Below are 17,369 nucleotides of genomic sequence, written 5' to 3'. Positions count from 1 at the left end.
AAGTCTACAGAAAAAGAGAACACAATTTGTTCCTTGAATTTATGTGACCATGCCAAACTCACACTATGATAAATTTAAATTTTCTCTGTGGATGGATATCTAAAAGAGGAGGGTATCTGCATCACCCACTGCAGTGGACTCTACTCCCTACATTAGTCTTTGAACAACCCATTGCTGGGTGCTAAGAGGACTGATAGGGTTGGCATGTTACAGACACAGCAACCCTTTGCAATGAATAGTAACAGTGTCAGAAGGGAATATTCTACCAATGATTAGGACAACACAACTCAGTCTTACTATGAAGGAAAATAACAGGAATGCACACCCATACCAATACATAAAAGACAAACCTCCAGAATTTTAATAGTAATGTTAATTAACTGCATAAATAAGTTAATCAAAGGAATTCAATTTCACGCAATGTCAAAAGAAGACATCATTTTGCGTCAGATGTTTTGGCAAGCAGAATGCAGACTGAACTCTCAGCTCTAATTGTGAGCTTCTCCCTCACAGTGTGAATTTTCCAAACTGAACATCTCGCTGTCTAATTGAAGCATTCAACCAGCATACATTCTTCTCAAGCAACCATGTGAATGTTAAAATACTGTATATAGGCAGTATTAATTTCTTTTGCTTTCAAGGCACCAAACCCTAGGAAACAACTATTCCTTAATTTAATGCCAAAATGTTACTTCAATTACTAAGAAGCAGTCTTTTCTTGATGAAAAAACAATTTGTAAATATCCAGTGGGGAAATGACATCACAGTTTAATACAGACTACAGATTTTCATCCCTACTTTATTGCATTTCCTGTTCTATCACTATACAGAGACACCAACAGGTTTTAAATTAAGCCACTCATACATCCAAGTTTCAAATTTAGACAGATTCTAGTCAGTGTTCTTAGATCTCAGTCCTAAGATTCAAAATTTTACTTGAGAGTCATCCTTAGGACAGGAGGCAGTTCAACCCATATGATTGATATATTTTTTTTACTCCTACTCTCCATCCTCCTTCATGTATTTACAAAATTTTGGCCAAAGATGAACCAAGACTATGAGCACTGGAAATCAGATTTTAGCTCTCTGAACTAAAATAGCAGTAAAGCAATAATTACAAACTTAGGAAGAGCATGTCTTAAACCAAGATCCACCTTAGAATAACACATTTTTTACAAAACTTCCTTAAGTCTAATCTCATCCTCTTGATGATCCTCATCATCATCAAACTCTTTTTGTCTGATCCCTGTGTTCCAGACAGAACTGAATGTTGAAGGTGGGGGGGAGGGGGTGGAATGAGAAGATGAAGGAGAAAAAGGAAAAGGAGAGGGGGGCACTTGAATCTTATTATAACACAAAATATTGCTTCTCCCTATCTATCAGCCTTGCATTGCTTGAGCCAAATATTCAGCAGCATTTCAGGCTGGACAAAATCCTTCTGGCTTCGTTTCTTTGTCACCTCCCTTTCATGGTTCCTTATCTCCTCTAAACACAATAGTCTTGGACTCTGCTTTGCTGTAAGGCCTTTAGAATTCACAAGAGGGTTTAGTTTGAGGGAACATTTCTGGGTGACATCCATTACACCTCCTTTGTTCTCAAAGCAGTGCTAACCAGCAGCATGTCCAGGCCCTCACACCAGGTTTTGGCCACTGAGGTCTTGAGTGTCTTCTGGGATGGAGAGTCTATAGAGGAAAACCAGTATGGTGCTTGAACACCCTCACTGTGAAAAAAAAATTTCCTGTTATAACCAGAATTTCCCACATCAACTGGCTACTTTGAGTTTAGCATTTTAAGACAGCACAGTTGGTAGAGAATTTATTGAAGATAAGTATCTCCTGCAAATGATTAATGCCATGCCTGGTAAGCATCTCAGATGGGACAAGTTGGTTTCTGTAGCTACCCATCTTTCTGCATTACTCTGGAAAGAGCTGAATGGCTGATTCAGATTGGGCACTTTGCTTTTAGATACCAATTTTGGTTAGATATGCATCATTCACTCTAACTTAAATTTCTGAAAGGTCACAGAATGATTTGTTTATATCCTCCTGTGCTAGGGGTTTAGTAGCATACTTTGACACATGCTTGAATTTTCGAGTATGTAGAGATGAAAGAACTAAACCAGACTTCTTTTTTGTCTTTATACTGGAATGGTCTCAAGTTAAATATCTCAAACCTTACTAAAATATTTAAATATACTAATGTGCAGCACAGATTTTTTAAGTGGCATTATCATTTTGGAGAATAATTTTATTTAATGCCAGTAAATTTCTAGCTGAAAGTAAAGAAAATATTGTTAATTTATTTCAACATTATTTTTTTCACGCTGAACCAAAACAATATCTCTATTTTTTTCAAAGTAAATGCCAGGCAAAAATTGTAGGGAAGGAGAGCTATTCAATATCACTATAAAGACCTGTAGATTTCTTTAGTAAATCAATTACACACAAACTTCTTAAAAACCTAAAAATGCTTACTTTTATGAATTATTTTCATGTGTTTATCCAAAGATGGATCTGTGAGGCTGTGTAACAGATTAAACAACAAAAAAAGGATTTACCTCTAATTTTATTTTTTTTCTTTAATCTGGACAGAGCAACCAAAAAAATGCCTTTAGGCATTAAGGCACTAATTTCACCTTAAGCATAGCTGTGATTGATGTTCTCATGAAAACAAAAATTAGGTGATGGTATCAAGCAGTCATCACTGTCAAACCCTGACTACCCAATACTGATAAACATTTTGTAGCATTTAGGGGGAAAAGGTAAGGGAGTAGCAAATATATCCACATAGGATAGAAACATAAAAAACTTTTATATGGTAGATATCTATAAACCTTTATCACTTTTCAGACTCTTCAGGCACATTTTGTTTTCCAAGCCTTCTGTGAATATTTGCCTTGTTTTCAAAACACAACCAGAGCATGAAAACAGAGCCTTAAGGGCATAAATGCACTATCACTCCCTGTTAGAGAAATGGCATGTAAATCAGAGCACTAAAAGGGAGAAATTACTTTCCAAAAGTAAGAAAAAGCTTAACCAAGCCCTAGGAATTGTCATTAGCTTACGGGGATGAACAATCTGCAGAACCAGTCAAGAAGCATTTTGCTGAAATTACTGATCTCTGCCAGCCTGCTTAGACTGTTCACACCAAAGAGTGCAGATGCTTTATGAACTTGCTCCAGATGAGGGAATCAATTGAAAATTGAGGAAATGACCAATTGTCATAGGCCTTCTCAGTAATCTGTAGAACAGGGACTGATAGTAATTACATTGCAAGATAAAAGATGTATATAAAGACAAATTTAAGTTACTCAGGGTTGACATCTTTTGTGCAAAATTAATGACTGATAAATGAGATTAAATAAAACAAAGCCTAAGGATGTGTTTTAAAAGACTATAGTGTCAACTTGAACCTTTAGGTTGAAACTCATTAGACTAACTCAGACAGATTTTAGTTTGTTCTACATGTTTCAGTATTGCTGGCTTAAGGAAGAAGTACATCAAACAGGCTACTTCAGGCTCAGAAATCTTGAGGAGAAGAAATCAAAAAAATATGTGGCTATCTTGTCATCTAGAGTTGGAGCTGGCTACAAACAACATTCAAATTAATTCCCAAGCTCAGAATAAGTCCCCACAAGCTCCTGTTACCACAAAGAATTTCTTCAAGTTCAAAAACCACCTGACTGCTGCTATCTGTAAAGTTTGCACTGTCAATCCAATAAAATGGCCAATCATCCCTATCAGCCACACTGTTCTTCCTCAACAAAGCTTTGTCTAAGACTTAGTGTTTCTGTCTCATTCTATGCTTTAGATGACCAGAAACAACCAATGGAAAGCAAAGATTTTTTTTATACCATCACATGACAAAAGCCTAGAAAGAGAATAAGTCCTTAGCATAGCTCAGAAGCCTGAAATAATGCACACTTATCACCAGCTGTAGCCATCTAAAAAATCTGCTGATTATATAATCGTCTTAAAATCCTGCATAGGTTAAAGACTTAAGTGTTGTCAATGACAGCTAAAGATCAAAGCAGATGATAGTTAATCCTCATCTTATTTAAAAGAAGCTGTAGGCTAAATAATGTATTATTGCAGTGTTAAGTGGCTTTTTGCTCTAGTGATTAATCTTGTGTCTTAGTGAAGAACGTAACAAATGTTTTAGATGTTTAACTACTGAGCTTGAAGGTGGTCTTCACAACCTTTCTCCTGTTGTGCTTTGGTCTGCAGAAATGATATTTTAAGAAACACAAATAAAATATTTATTGGGAGTGTTTTATTGGGAGTCAAACTAGTATTAAGCAGAGATATGAATCACCAAATGAGTAAGTAAGGATGAGAATCCTAACACATTTTATACATTGCATGTTCTGTGTTTTTGAGTACTGAGTTGGTTATGTTCTACCTTTTTCTCATTGAACTAAAATACAAGAAAGTTTTAATTTTACCAAAATTCACAATTCCTTGATTGTTTATATTAAGAGTTAATTATTTCTTCTATTAATATAAATACCATTAACCATAGAATTTTGTTTTTTGTACTTTCCCCTGAGCTGTTCAAGGTATTCTAAATTTAGGATCTCACAGAGAGAACCCTTTACCTTCAGGATCTGCATCAATGTATGTGCCATATTACAATAGCTTCTAAAAAAATAGGTCTTTTTAAAATGTTGCAGTGGTTTGTGAAGGAACAGCTAAAGGAGATAATTCTAAATTAAATAAAACTTTTCCCCATCAACTGAATGGGGAATGTTTGGGTTCTACCAAATGAAAGAAAATACAAACTAATCTTCAGACACATAGTTTTTCTGCAATTGAGTGTAATCTGAAACTGACAGTTCTTCAGGTTCTAGAAACCCAGCCAGTTTGAAGAGAATAGCAGATATTGTTTTTACAACATTAAATAGGAGATTTGAATACACAGTGCTTGCTGAAGTAGCCTTCACCTTTATTTATTATTTTAATGGAAAATGAAGGCAGTTCAGACACAAAATATATACTATCCTCTCTATGCACAGAAATTTATGAAAAATCCCCCTTTATCAAGGAATCCTTACTGAAGAACAGAGAGTGAACAGCTGTGTTGCTCTGACATTTTAGAATATCTAAGGGCTTTTTCTTAAAGAAGGATTTTCTCTGATTTCAGACACATAGACTCTTTCTAATTAAGTGCTTGTTTATAGTTCAGTTTGAGACATATTTTCACTAAGTACCAAGGTAATTTCTCTCTTTTCATTCAAATTTAGGAGAAAAACATAATTAGGTTTCAAATAGCTTCCCTAAAAACAAAAAAGAGATTTAGAGATAACAAACTTGCCTCAAAAACTTTCAGGAGATAATAAATTCCTAGGAAAAGATTGTAAGTAAAGAGGAAAGGACCTGTTTCTGCCAGGAACAAGGACAGAAGGACTCTTTAAGTGGAAACTGGGTATTTTAACTTTCTTCATAGTGTTTCCACCGTTACTTTTATGGGGGGGTGTGTGTGCTAAGCAAATGCATCTTTCAAATACCTGTTGTGAGATATTTCTCTTTTCTTGAAAACCTTCTGCTGGTCTTCTCACCTCTCTTCCTTCCCAAACACCACAGAGTCAGTATTTTCCAATCCTTTGGAAACAGCAGTCTCCTCACTGCCTCTCCTCTCCCAGGCACCACTCTCTCATGTTACTTCCTAACGCCAACAATAGCTTTTGCTGCTTCCCAGAGCTGATAGTGCTGTTTGGGAGGGCACTGCTATAATTAACTCAGACATCACCCCTGTGATTTATCTTGGTCATATGAGTCCTAGCAACACCAATAATGCAATGGGTTGGATCCATTAGCAAATCAGTCCATTACAAACACAAAATATGAGTAAGGCGATGTACATTTTTTTGTCTTCATCCACTTCCAGCTCCCATGAGCATAGCACCTTAAAAATAGTACCTAGACTTCTCCTGTTTATAGCAAGTCAAAGTTCATATGTTCTCATCTCTTCCTACTACTTAAGTTACCCAAGGAAATTTTCCTGTGTATCTCTCTGCTTGGATATATTAGGCTCTGTCTGGGGAAGAGAATGAGAAAACTCAAATTACCACATTAGCAGTTAAAATAAACAAACTCTCCTGCTGATTCCATCCAGTTAAGCATGTTACCTCATGGGGGGCTAGCACATGCCAAGGCAACACATTTGGCTCAAGAACTTCCTAAAATATACCTCACCAAAGGCACAGTCTGGCAAGCATTGCTACTTGTGTCCTCAGCTCTTCTGGTCTTCCGTAACTTGTCAGAGCAGGCACAGATAATGCTTGGCTTGGTCCTGGCATTTTAATCTTTAACAAAGTGTGGACATGGTGGGCTACAGATAAGTTTTATGAAAACTGGACCTAAATAAAAGAAGTAAAGGCTGCAGATTTAGACCTTTTCTGTTTTCTTGACAAATGTTCAAGAAGTAAATAAATACTGCTCCCCTAAAATTTTCTTTAAGTATTCCTTTCACAGGCCTATTATGTTCAACTTCAGGAATTCTTTCTGTGGTCTCCATTCATTAGAATTGGTTTCTCTGACATTCAAATATCCTGGCAGTTTCACAGTAGCAAATTACTGAAAAAAACTTCTCCTGGACAGCTTTGCAGCCAGCTTCACACCTTCTCTAACTGTAATTAAGAACGTCTCTTTCCTATATAAATTTATTTTTTTAGCTGTCATTTTCCTTTACTTGTAGACTCTTTAGTCTTCTGGTGTGAGTCATTAAGACAGCTTTTACGTTTAGTTCTAAACATAATTTTTATTTATTGTGTAAAGAAACTACACAATCTATTTAATTTTTTTCTTATACTTTCTAATAAAAAATAAGTAAATGTAAAGAGTCATCTAAAACTTTTAACTTGTGAAATCACAAAACATTTAATTCTGGAGAAAATATCATATTTGCTAGAAAAACTCTGATTTGTATTCTCTGAAACAGTAAGACTTTGATACTCATCTGTTTTATATAAACCAATTCATTTAAAAGAGAAACACTGATTTCCTGGGAAATACAAGGTTTTGTATTACTCTTTAATGAATTGTTTTGATTAATAATTTAATCTATATGAATATTGGCATAGGATTACTTTAAGCATTCACTAGAGCCAAAAGGAAAGATGCCAGGAAAAACAGTAGTTGCATGAGAATCTGGAATTGTATATCCAATTTTACTGTACAAGTCCAACACATGACCCTTTCTTCCCTTATCAAAAAATATTAGGATAAAATAGTTAGACAGGACATGGACATTAAAGAAATATTTCATTGGAGAGTGAAACATGCAAAGACTCCACATGAGTTCTTCAGCATGTGCCATTTACCAGCACAAACTACTGTGAGTAAAAAGAGTAGAAAAGAGTCACAATTTTTCCATTATCATAAAGGATAAAAGTATGCACATGTTTTAAGGCATATTCCTAAATAGTAGAAGCACTGTTACTGCCTGATCTGAATAAACAATTAATGAAATAATTGTGTTTAGGAATGTATTTTCTCTGTGTGAAATCATCTGTCAGGTAAACTCATGCTTTTTTCAAGATATCTTTAAAATTCTTAAGAACAAATTGCAGGTTGTTAAAACAAAAAATCTGAAAATAGTTATTCATCTATGTCAGAAACACCAAGTGCACCTAGAGGTTAGAAAAAATTCATGCCTTACTTTAATTCCTTCCAAATGTCTGTCTCATCAACAGAAATAACAGTGATTTTAGAATTTTATCACTTTTTTCATCCTCGGACTACAGTAATAAAATCATTGCTTTAAATAATTCTTTTTCACTTTAATTGCAGCTTTTTAAAAACAGGTTAATAATCATCCATATTTAAACTGTAGATTTTATGAGTTATGCTTATTATGTGAACCATTAAATTTTTATAGTCTTTGCAGAATAAAATAATCATTGATCTTTTTCATCTGAGTGCTATTAAGGCAAAGGGTGTAAACATCAACTAATTAAAACATTATTTAAAATGTTTTACAAAAATGCATGATAAAATTTAGTTTTAAGTCATTTCACTCATTGAGACTTGACAAATCTGAAGTGTACTTAATTTCATTTTCTTTATGAAAATGTTTTGCACTCAGAGCAAAAGCCTGAGGGACCCTCAGTCCCCGTAAAAATCTGTTCTGTTGCCTTTGCCTTGAGTACTATGACTTCCCAACAGCAAGTTGGCTTTCACAGTGCAGTGCCCTCCAGCAAATGTGTAAGGCAGGACAAGATGACTCAGAAAGTCTATTCTTTCGCTCTTATTAATCACCAGTTTAACAAACAAGCATGTGAGGTGTTTAGATCCTATTGATTGCTTTAGGAACAAGAAACCACTTAAGTAAATTTAAAAAATACACTGAAAAGAAGGCATGTTGTATGCCATTTTTAGGTATGCATAGTCATTTTCCCAGAGATCGCTTCCAGCCTGCAACACTGCTTACGAAAATGTCTTCACGTTTATACTCCATGGCCTACTGTGTGGGCATTTATATAATAGTGGAGTTATGAGATTGTGCAAACAGGGTTTTCGTGGCTCAGACCTGTTTAATTATGGACATGAGAATTGGTGGAGAACAGCTGGAAGTTCACTCATTCTCACGTGACAAGAAGGAGCAGCACAAACATCTCTTCCTCAGAGACGATGTGCTGGGTCACTGGAGAGTGATACAGTGCCTGACAACGCCTGAAAAAACTGAGCTGTCAAACAGAGGATGAAAGTGCATATACTGCAAGCTCAGCTTCCACGAAGAGCTACATCTTACCTACACACAAAAAGTACATACACTCTGCAGGTGGCCAAATGACCACCAGCACTGAGGTATCTGTAAGGACCTTAAATGAGGCCGTGGAACAGAACAGAGAGACATGGTAGGAGCAGAAGGCCAAACACAGGCAATTCTATTTCACACATACTTACACAAAATAAATATTTCAGATAAATCAAAGCAGATTAACCAGAGACACACATTACACACCAAAAACTGGACAGCAACCAGGAAATAGGTATTTTATTTGCATCCACACTGCAGTTACAGGGATGAATTCAAGGATAGGTATTAAAATGCTCAGCAAGGTGAAATGACAAAAACATAGGCTATCTTAAGATAACTTTAAGATTTGTTTCCCAGGAGAACACACACCCTAGAAACCTGAATTTCTTCAGAAAGAAATCATGGAAGGTCAGAGCACCCTTGATACAAATTTAACTTAAATAAAAATAAAACTTTTTAATTGATATTTTTTATGGTATCTACCCATTTTTACTCAACAAACTCCTTGAAGGTCTCAAGGCTGCTGTATTCTGTGCAATGGGAGGTGACAGGTGTTCATCATAAGCACAGGAGACTACTGATTCCCTAATTAGAACATAATCCTAAAACCATTACAGTAAGTTGTGGTAAATCAGAGAATGGATTGTGTTGAAAGGAACCTGTAAAGATCATCAGGTCAAATCCTCTGCCTTTGGCAAGGACATCCTTCACCTGATCAGGTTGTTCAAAGTCCCACCGAACCTGACCTTGAACACTTTCAATGACAGGGAATCTTCAACTTAGTATCTTTAATATCTTAATATAATACACCTTAATATCTTTAAGATCTTCATTAGTGACATCAACAGAGGGATTGAGTGTGCCCTCAGCAAGTTGGCGGGTGACACCAAGCTGAGTGGTACTGTTGACACACCTGGAGGACAGGATGCCATCCAGAGGGACCTGGACAGGCTGGAGAAGTGGGCCTATGGGAATCTCATGGGGTTTAACAAAACCAAGAACAAGGTGCTGCAGCTGGGTCAGGGCAACCCACGATATGAGGCTGGGAATGAACAGATCGAGAGCAGCAGTGTTGACAAGGATTTGTGGGTGATGGTTGACAAGAAGCTGGACATGGCCCAACTGTGTGCACTCAAAGCCCTGAGATCCAATCCTATCCTGGGCTGCATCCAAAGCAGCGTGGCCAGACAGGCCAGGGAGGGGATTCTGCCCCTCTGGAAACCCCACCTGGAGCACTGCATCCAGCTCTGGTGTCCCCAACACAGGGAGGACCTCTTGGACTGAGTCCAGAGGAGGGACACCAAGTTGATCAGAGGGATGAAGCGTCTCTCCTGAGAGGAAAGGCTGAGAGAATCTGGATTATTCAACCTGGGAAAGAGAAGGCTTCAGGGTGACTTAATGTGGCCTTCCCATACTTGAAGGGATCTTCAGGAAAGATCAGACAAGACAATTTACAAGAGCATGTAGTGACAGGACAGGAAGAATGGGCTCAAAATGAAAGAGAGTAGGTTTAAATTTTATATTAGGAAAAAATTATTTACTGTAAGGGTGGTGAGGCAATGGAACAGATTGCCACATGGGAGCTATTCAAGGACAAGTTTGATGAGGCTCTGAGCAACCTGGTCTAGTTGAATGTGTCCCTGCCCACAGCAGGAGGGTTAGAACTAGATGATCTTCAAGGTTTCCTTCCAGCCCAATTAATTCTATTATCACATGATTCTATGAACTTCTCTGGACAAATTGTTCCAACATGTCACCACTCTCATAGTAAACAACTTCTTCCAATGTAAAGGTAACCTCCTTCTTTTTAAAAACATTTCCCCTTGTCCTATCAGTACAGGCCCCAGTAAAAACTCTCTCCTCATCTTTCTTGTAAGTGCCTTTAAGTAGTCTGGGCCACAATAAGGTCACCCCAGAGCTTTTTCTTCTCCAAGCTGAGCAATCCCAGATCTCAAGTCTTTCCTCATAGGAGAGGTGTTCCACCACCCTGATAATTTTCCTGACCCTCCTCATAACCTGCTTTAATATATTGCTGTCTTTCACTGGGGACCTTAGAACAGGATGCTGTATTCCAGGTGGGGTTGTACAAGAGTAGAATAGAGGAGAAGAATAACCTCTCTTGACTTAATGGCCACACTGCTTTTGAAGTAGCCCCAGCTACAGCTGTCCTTCTGGGCTGCAAGCACACATTGCTAGGTCACGATCAATTTTTCGTGCATCAATACCCCAAAGTCCTTCTCCATGGGGCTGCTCTCAGCCCTTGGAGCCCCCAGTCTGTACTGATACTAGGGACAGCTCTGACTGAGCTGCAGGGCCTGGCCTTGGTTCTTGCCTTGGACTTGGACTTCATGAGCTTTACACAGGCCCAATGAAAGTAATTTCAAATGCAGACCAGGAGTGCTGCCAAAACATAAAATAATTCTAAGAGAAAGATAAGAAAAAAATTGTTGTAGTCTCGGTTTAAACTTGCAGAAGGCCCAACTACAAGTTGCAAACAGAGGAAAAAATATTTAAAGAAGGTTGCAAAGGGACTAAGGTTATATGCTCCTTAACAGTGCATCAATTTCAAAGAACATAACAGCAATGACTCTGGAGACAGTTCCTAGGGATCTGAGACACTACAAGTAGAAATAGCATCCATGCAATCACATGTGACCATGTTTCAGGAACACTCTTTTGTACTAAGTCAGAATATAAACTCTGTGCACGACATAGAGCATAGACCATACATAGGAACAGGCAGAGTATTCCTAGAGATCTGGATCCAGCCTAATCTGACTCAAAACTCAAAAAAGACAAAAAGCTTAATTTCATGATGTCTCCTGAGCTGTAAATCTCTCCTCTGCATCAGGAAATCAGTGTTTTACTGGTATTTCAAACAGAACCTAGCTTAAGGATTTAAGTGTATGGCAAATAAATCTGTCCAATTCAAATGACTGAATATATCATACTGGTGTTGATTTGTTCCTGTTTTGCAAACATCAAATAAAACATCTGAATTGCCAGGATTTTCTTATGTTTGCTCATTTCTTGTTACCTCTACTTCTCCTGCAGACTTAAGTAAATACTCTGGGCAGCGATGAAAGCGTTATTATAGTAAAGAACTCCTGAACCCAGGCATTATTTTTGTATCGTTCCCTATTTTCAATAACACTCAACTAAACAGCAATATAGACTGTAAAGAGTATAGCCATCTTACAGCTCAACTGCAGTGCTATGTAAGGAAATGAGAAAGTCAAACCCTCAGTTTCTAGATACCTAAATGAGCAATTACTCAAAGCTTGGCCCCAGAAGCAATAATCCCCTCAGTCTGACAAACACAAAATTTGGCGCACTACAGTTCTCCACCTGATAAAGGACCTTCTCATGGAAATAACATTAAAAATCAGCACAAAATATATTTTTACTGCCAAGTTCTTCTATATAGGCAATATTCCATTTTGATTCATAGCAGACTTAGGCCATTGTGTTGTTGCCTGATTATTCTCTTCTGGAAACAAAGCATTCTGACAGCATGTCATCACTACTGAACTTAAAAGGATTTTATATGATGAGGAAAAATAGTCTTGTTATGCTACTCTGCTCAAATTAAGTCAGAAAGCATAAAACAAAACCATTATGTAGTGGCATACATAAAAATTGACTTTATTTTGTAAATTTCAGGCTGATAGTGTTTAAAAAAACTAACACGTATTTCAGACTCCTCCTCCAGTCTTCACTATCAAAACACTACTTCTTATTCATAACATCTAGAAAATTGGCACATCATTTCTGCAGCACATATCTCTCTTCTAGATAAAATAACTATCCAGGACAAGAGCCTAAGGAAAAGATTTCTTAAATCTCTTCTGACAGCTTTCTGACAGGTTTTCTCCCTATTTCCTGGCATAACCCTTCCCAGAAATACTTCTCAGCAAGCAAGTTTTCTACACTGTCCATTTCTATCAGCCATCAGGACGAAGACTATACCTACTAACACAAGCTTCACCTCTATAAATAGAGAATGCAGCCCTTGTGCTGTCCTGGAAGTTGCTAGGTTGTTGCACAGGGTGATTTTTAGGAAGCAAGGAGCACCACACTGGCACTCTAGCCCAAGCTGCCACTGGAGCTCCTACCTATGGTCAATGGATGCTGTTACCTGCTCCTCCTCCTATCTCATAACCAGGGGAAGGTGAAATAGGAAGCTCTTACAAATGGACCTGGGGCTATTGGCATAGAACAAGCAAACAGGAAAATCAGGGAATTGAACAAGGATTATTACATGTGGATCATGAGAAATGTGTCTGTAGAGTAACAATTTATTTTCCATCCATTATTTAGTACAACCCTGATACTACCACTGCTCTTCCAAGTCATACATTTCTAGTCAAAACTGTAGTGATGTTTCTTTCCAAAGAACACTTATTTGGAAAACCTCTATTAGCAACAAGGCTTTCATTTGGAGTTAGGGATGGAGCTTTTTAAACAACAACACTCTTTCTGTTTTCAAGCATTTATTCAGATTTTCTACCCTGTGTTCTTCCATTACAGATTGAGTTTATACTCCAAAGCGTAATAAAATATTTTTTTAGAAATTTAATAAAAATGGTCAGCATATCCTTCAAAGAATAAACAAACAAGGAGTGCAATGCACTCTCTGATTTTCTGCCTTGTAATGGCAAATGTCCTGCATATGCAAAATTCTGTCTCCTGCTCAGGAGGCTGAAGTATATAATTCTGAGAGCTTTGGAAACAGGCAAAACCTAGTTTCTGATATACCTGTGCTTTGGAGACTACAAAAAAGGTCTACATGAGATTTTTTTTCTGTCATAGGGTCCATCAGCATAGGGCTAATGCTGATGTCTTGCAAAACTAATCATCTCCTCTTAAGCCAGAGATCCATCAATATTTTTCTACAAGTTAACTTCTAGACTTTGATGCTCTTTGAAATTTCTCAATAACAAACCATTGGCTCCTGAATAGAACATGCACATTCACATGTTTACATTAAACAAGGCATGTTTAATACAACTGTTGAAACTTTGCATTTCTAACAACTAATTATTAGAAGTACACAGACTTATGGCTTTTCTCTCTGCAGATGAAAATGCAGAAACCTAGCAAATGTTTGCAAAATGATCTCAAACTATTTTCAGAACAATTTAATTAGTTTTCTATTCCTCTGAATATTTTCAAATCCTATTTTAGAAAGCTACATAAGCATTATTTATAACCATAGTTTTTCTCATTAAATAAAATTTAGTCATTCATCTTTTTATATCAGATAAACTTGCAGAGAACCTGGGATTCTTCAGGGTCTGTTCCAGTGGGCTTTTTCCAGTTTAAACAGCTGTGCTGTTACAATTTCCTTTTACATGTGACTTGAGGGTAACCATTTGCTTCACAATCAAGAGCATAACACCTACAAATGTTCAGGTAACCAGATTGTTAATTGCTACCTTTGTTTTATGCTTCCTTGTATAAAATGTTCCTCCTGAAACTGAATGGTTCAAAGGTTCAAACATTATCTTCCTAACTTTTCTCAGGTTACTCAGTTTTTACTTTTCCCTCTACTCTCTGTCCAGGGATATGACGGAAAAAGGTTTGCATACACCATGTTCTAGTCTAGTCTCTTTTGCCTTTGTGGAAATCAGTGTTGAATGTTTTGTTCAGAGGCAGCCAGCAAAAACTGAGTTTGATTTATAGCAAAGTCATCAGTAACAAATAAAGAAATCTTATGTTTGTAATAAACTGAATAAAATAAATAATGGTTGAATAAACTGTATAAAATACACCTTATTAGGATTATTTGCAATACTTAAGGTTAGTATTTGGTTTAATTAGTTCTTATGCATATGTCTGACTTTCCCCACTGGTAAGTTACTTTTGCTTTCACCTCTCCTAATATTTCTACCCAGTACATCTGAATCCTCAAATTCCCTGAAGTTTGTCTTTAGATAAAATTAGAAGCATAACTGCTTAATAAATGGAGCATTCCTCTGTAAATATACAATACAATGTCAGCACTTCTGCCATCTGATTTCTGAGTGGAATTTAATACATGAGCTGTGAATAGCTTATGACCTGTCCCATAATGTGGGATTCATCTAAATGTAGATACAGCTGAGCCAGTCCCTCATTATAATCTGAATAGACGGATGAGAACTTTCAGGGTTCACTTCACGCCGAAGTAGACATATGGCCTGCCTACTTTTGTTCATTTGTATCCATGTAAAACTTGGAGAAATTGCTGATTTTTCTCCATTATATTTTGTGAAGAAGCTTAGGCTGATTAGCTCAGATGCCTATGTCCATCACAACCAAACTCTCACACTAATTAGGATTGCCAGAGATGACTTATTTTCTCTGAAACATGTCTGGACTTTTATTCAAGTTTCTTCTTGGTCATGCTGTTCTCAAGTGAAGGCTGTTGAAAAGTGGCCAATAAATGACCAAAATTCTGGACTTCCCTCTAGCTTTTTTGGAAGTAGCCCAGACATGCTGCCAAACTCATTTGTTCCTGTGGAACTGCGTGAGGGTCAAGAGGTCTTTAGAAATCCATTTCCTATGACTCAGTTTATGACCCTGATATTCTAAAAGTCAAGGGAAATGCTAATTTATTGATAACACAAGAGAGAATATCCAATTCAGGTGTTCTGTTATGGACCACTTGCTTGACCTGGGTTTAGACACAGAGCATAAATAATTCTCCACTGACACTGTGTCGGATTGTCAGTGAAGTCTATGAAGATGAAGCATCATTAACAGCTGCAGTCAATCATGAAGAGACATATTTACAAAGATCATTTTTTGATTAAACACTTTTTTTCTGCCTGACATAGATAATTTTTTGATTAAACACTTTTTTTCTGCCTGACATTCACACACTGAAGTCAGCAGTTCTGTTTAAAGTCTAACATGATGTGTGGGTTACCTCCTTGTGCTGATAACGGTCAGCGGCTGATGTGTCCCCAGAAGTTTTGTCAGTTTGGAAAGAATTTCTGGAACTCTGTGAAACTACTCAGCTAGTCTATACATTTGGAGGTTGCTGCTAACCATCCCTGGCATATGAGCTAAACATAGCTGCGTTCAATAATGTGCTGTTCACAAAGAAAATGGGAACACGGAGGATGATGTGGCACGTCAGCACACATGATGAGAAGGCAAAGGTCACTTTGCAAGGCATAAACTATGAGCAGCAAGGCAGGTGACAGCAGCTCTGATGACAGCATCCTCACACTCAGGGCTGACATATCTGCCAAAGGTGGACTTGGCAGATGGCCACACATCACAGGAAGCAGTATTTTGCATGGGAACAGACTTCAGAGTGCTGTTAAAAAGGGCTTCAAGTCTCACTCCTGAAAACTAGGCTCACTTTACGAGTGCTCTTACCAAATTATATGCTACTAAGATAATGTTTAGGAATAACATGGTTTTGATATGAGTCTATTTTTGCTTTCTTACTTCCAAATTAATATAAGCATGACATATCCCTAAAAATAATTATAGTAGCCAAGCAGTCTATGTAAGAAGAAAGAAACTGGAAATTTCTTACAAGATTAACAATTATTAACATTAATCATTAAAATTCTATATCAGTTATATAATCAAACAATTAGCAAAACAATCTGAAGAGACTCTGAACCATGGAAAATCTTGAGTAAGAAAAATACAAGAAATTCTAATAGATATCTTTTAAAAATTCAGCTGGCTTATTGTGTTAACGACAAACAGTGATCACAAGGTACAACTGGTTGAAAGACCTCGACTCTAAAGCACACCAAACAAGTCTAAAGTTGTATCCATTTCAGTATGGGTTATCAGTAACTTGGTTAAACCCAGCATACCTTAAAACCTTGCAGCATACTAACACTCTTTTTAAATTTAAAGTTTACATGCAATAGTAGTAGTTCACTGACATATTGTTTCTGTGCATTTTAAGACTTGCAATTTGTAGTTTATTTGTTAATGCTGTGAATTTCTTGAATTTAAGATTGTATAAATAATTTTGACAATTAGCTTATTTTAATTACTTTAAAGCAAAATTAACACCTATGAAAGGTAAAATATAAACATTTCTTACAGAAATTTGCTAGTGATTGCTACAAATTGTTCTAGAATTCACATGGTCTTTTACTACTCTTAATTATTTTAATTAAGATTTTTTCATGTCAATTAGAATTGGTTCAGAATGGTAAATTCCACCCCTTCTGTGTCTCTCAAAGTAGGAAAGCACACATGTTCTTAAGAGGGTTTTTTTGCATATCGAGTATACGTAAATAAGGAAAAGAGCTTCCAAAAGTAATTGAAAAGGGGCATAATTCTGTGAAGTCAAAATTAACATAAAACCAATGTAGACCCCCCCTTTTTTTTTTTGAGCATTAATTATCTCAGGAAAATTGGAACATTGATGACATATGCCAGTAAAATAATCAAAATACTAAAGAAGAAATGGGATTTCTATAATCATACATAGTATGACTAAGTAAAACAAAAAAGGGAGAAATCTATCCTAGTTTAAAGGTAAGACATGAGAAATAACACCTCTTAACCTGAAAAAAATACCCTGGATTGTTTGCCATTGAATAGTTCATACAGCACCTAACACTGTCTTCATTCTCACTTGATTT

General features: G+C 36.7%; 1 protein-coding gene across 4 annotated transcripts in view; it reads right to left on the bottom strand.

Moving 5' to 3' along the window:
• Window positions 1–17,369, bottom strand: part of ZNF385D (zinc finger protein 385D) — a 411,842-nt gene that overhangs the window by 114,981 nt on the left and 279,492 nt on the right. The window lies entirely within an intron of this gene.

The sequence above is a fragment of the Pseudopodoces humilis genome, chromosome 1, assembly GCF_049639895.1.
Source record: "Pseudopodoces humilis isolate 2021_Gansu_Grassland_sample_001 chromosome 1, ASM4963989v1, whole genome shotgun sequence".
In the NCBI taxonomy this organism is placed as follows: domain Eukaryota; kingdom Metazoa; phylum Chordata; class Aves; order Passeriformes; family Paridae; genus Pseudopodoces; species Pseudopodoces humilis.
This window is presented reverse-complemented; position numbering and strand designations above follow the sequence as displayed.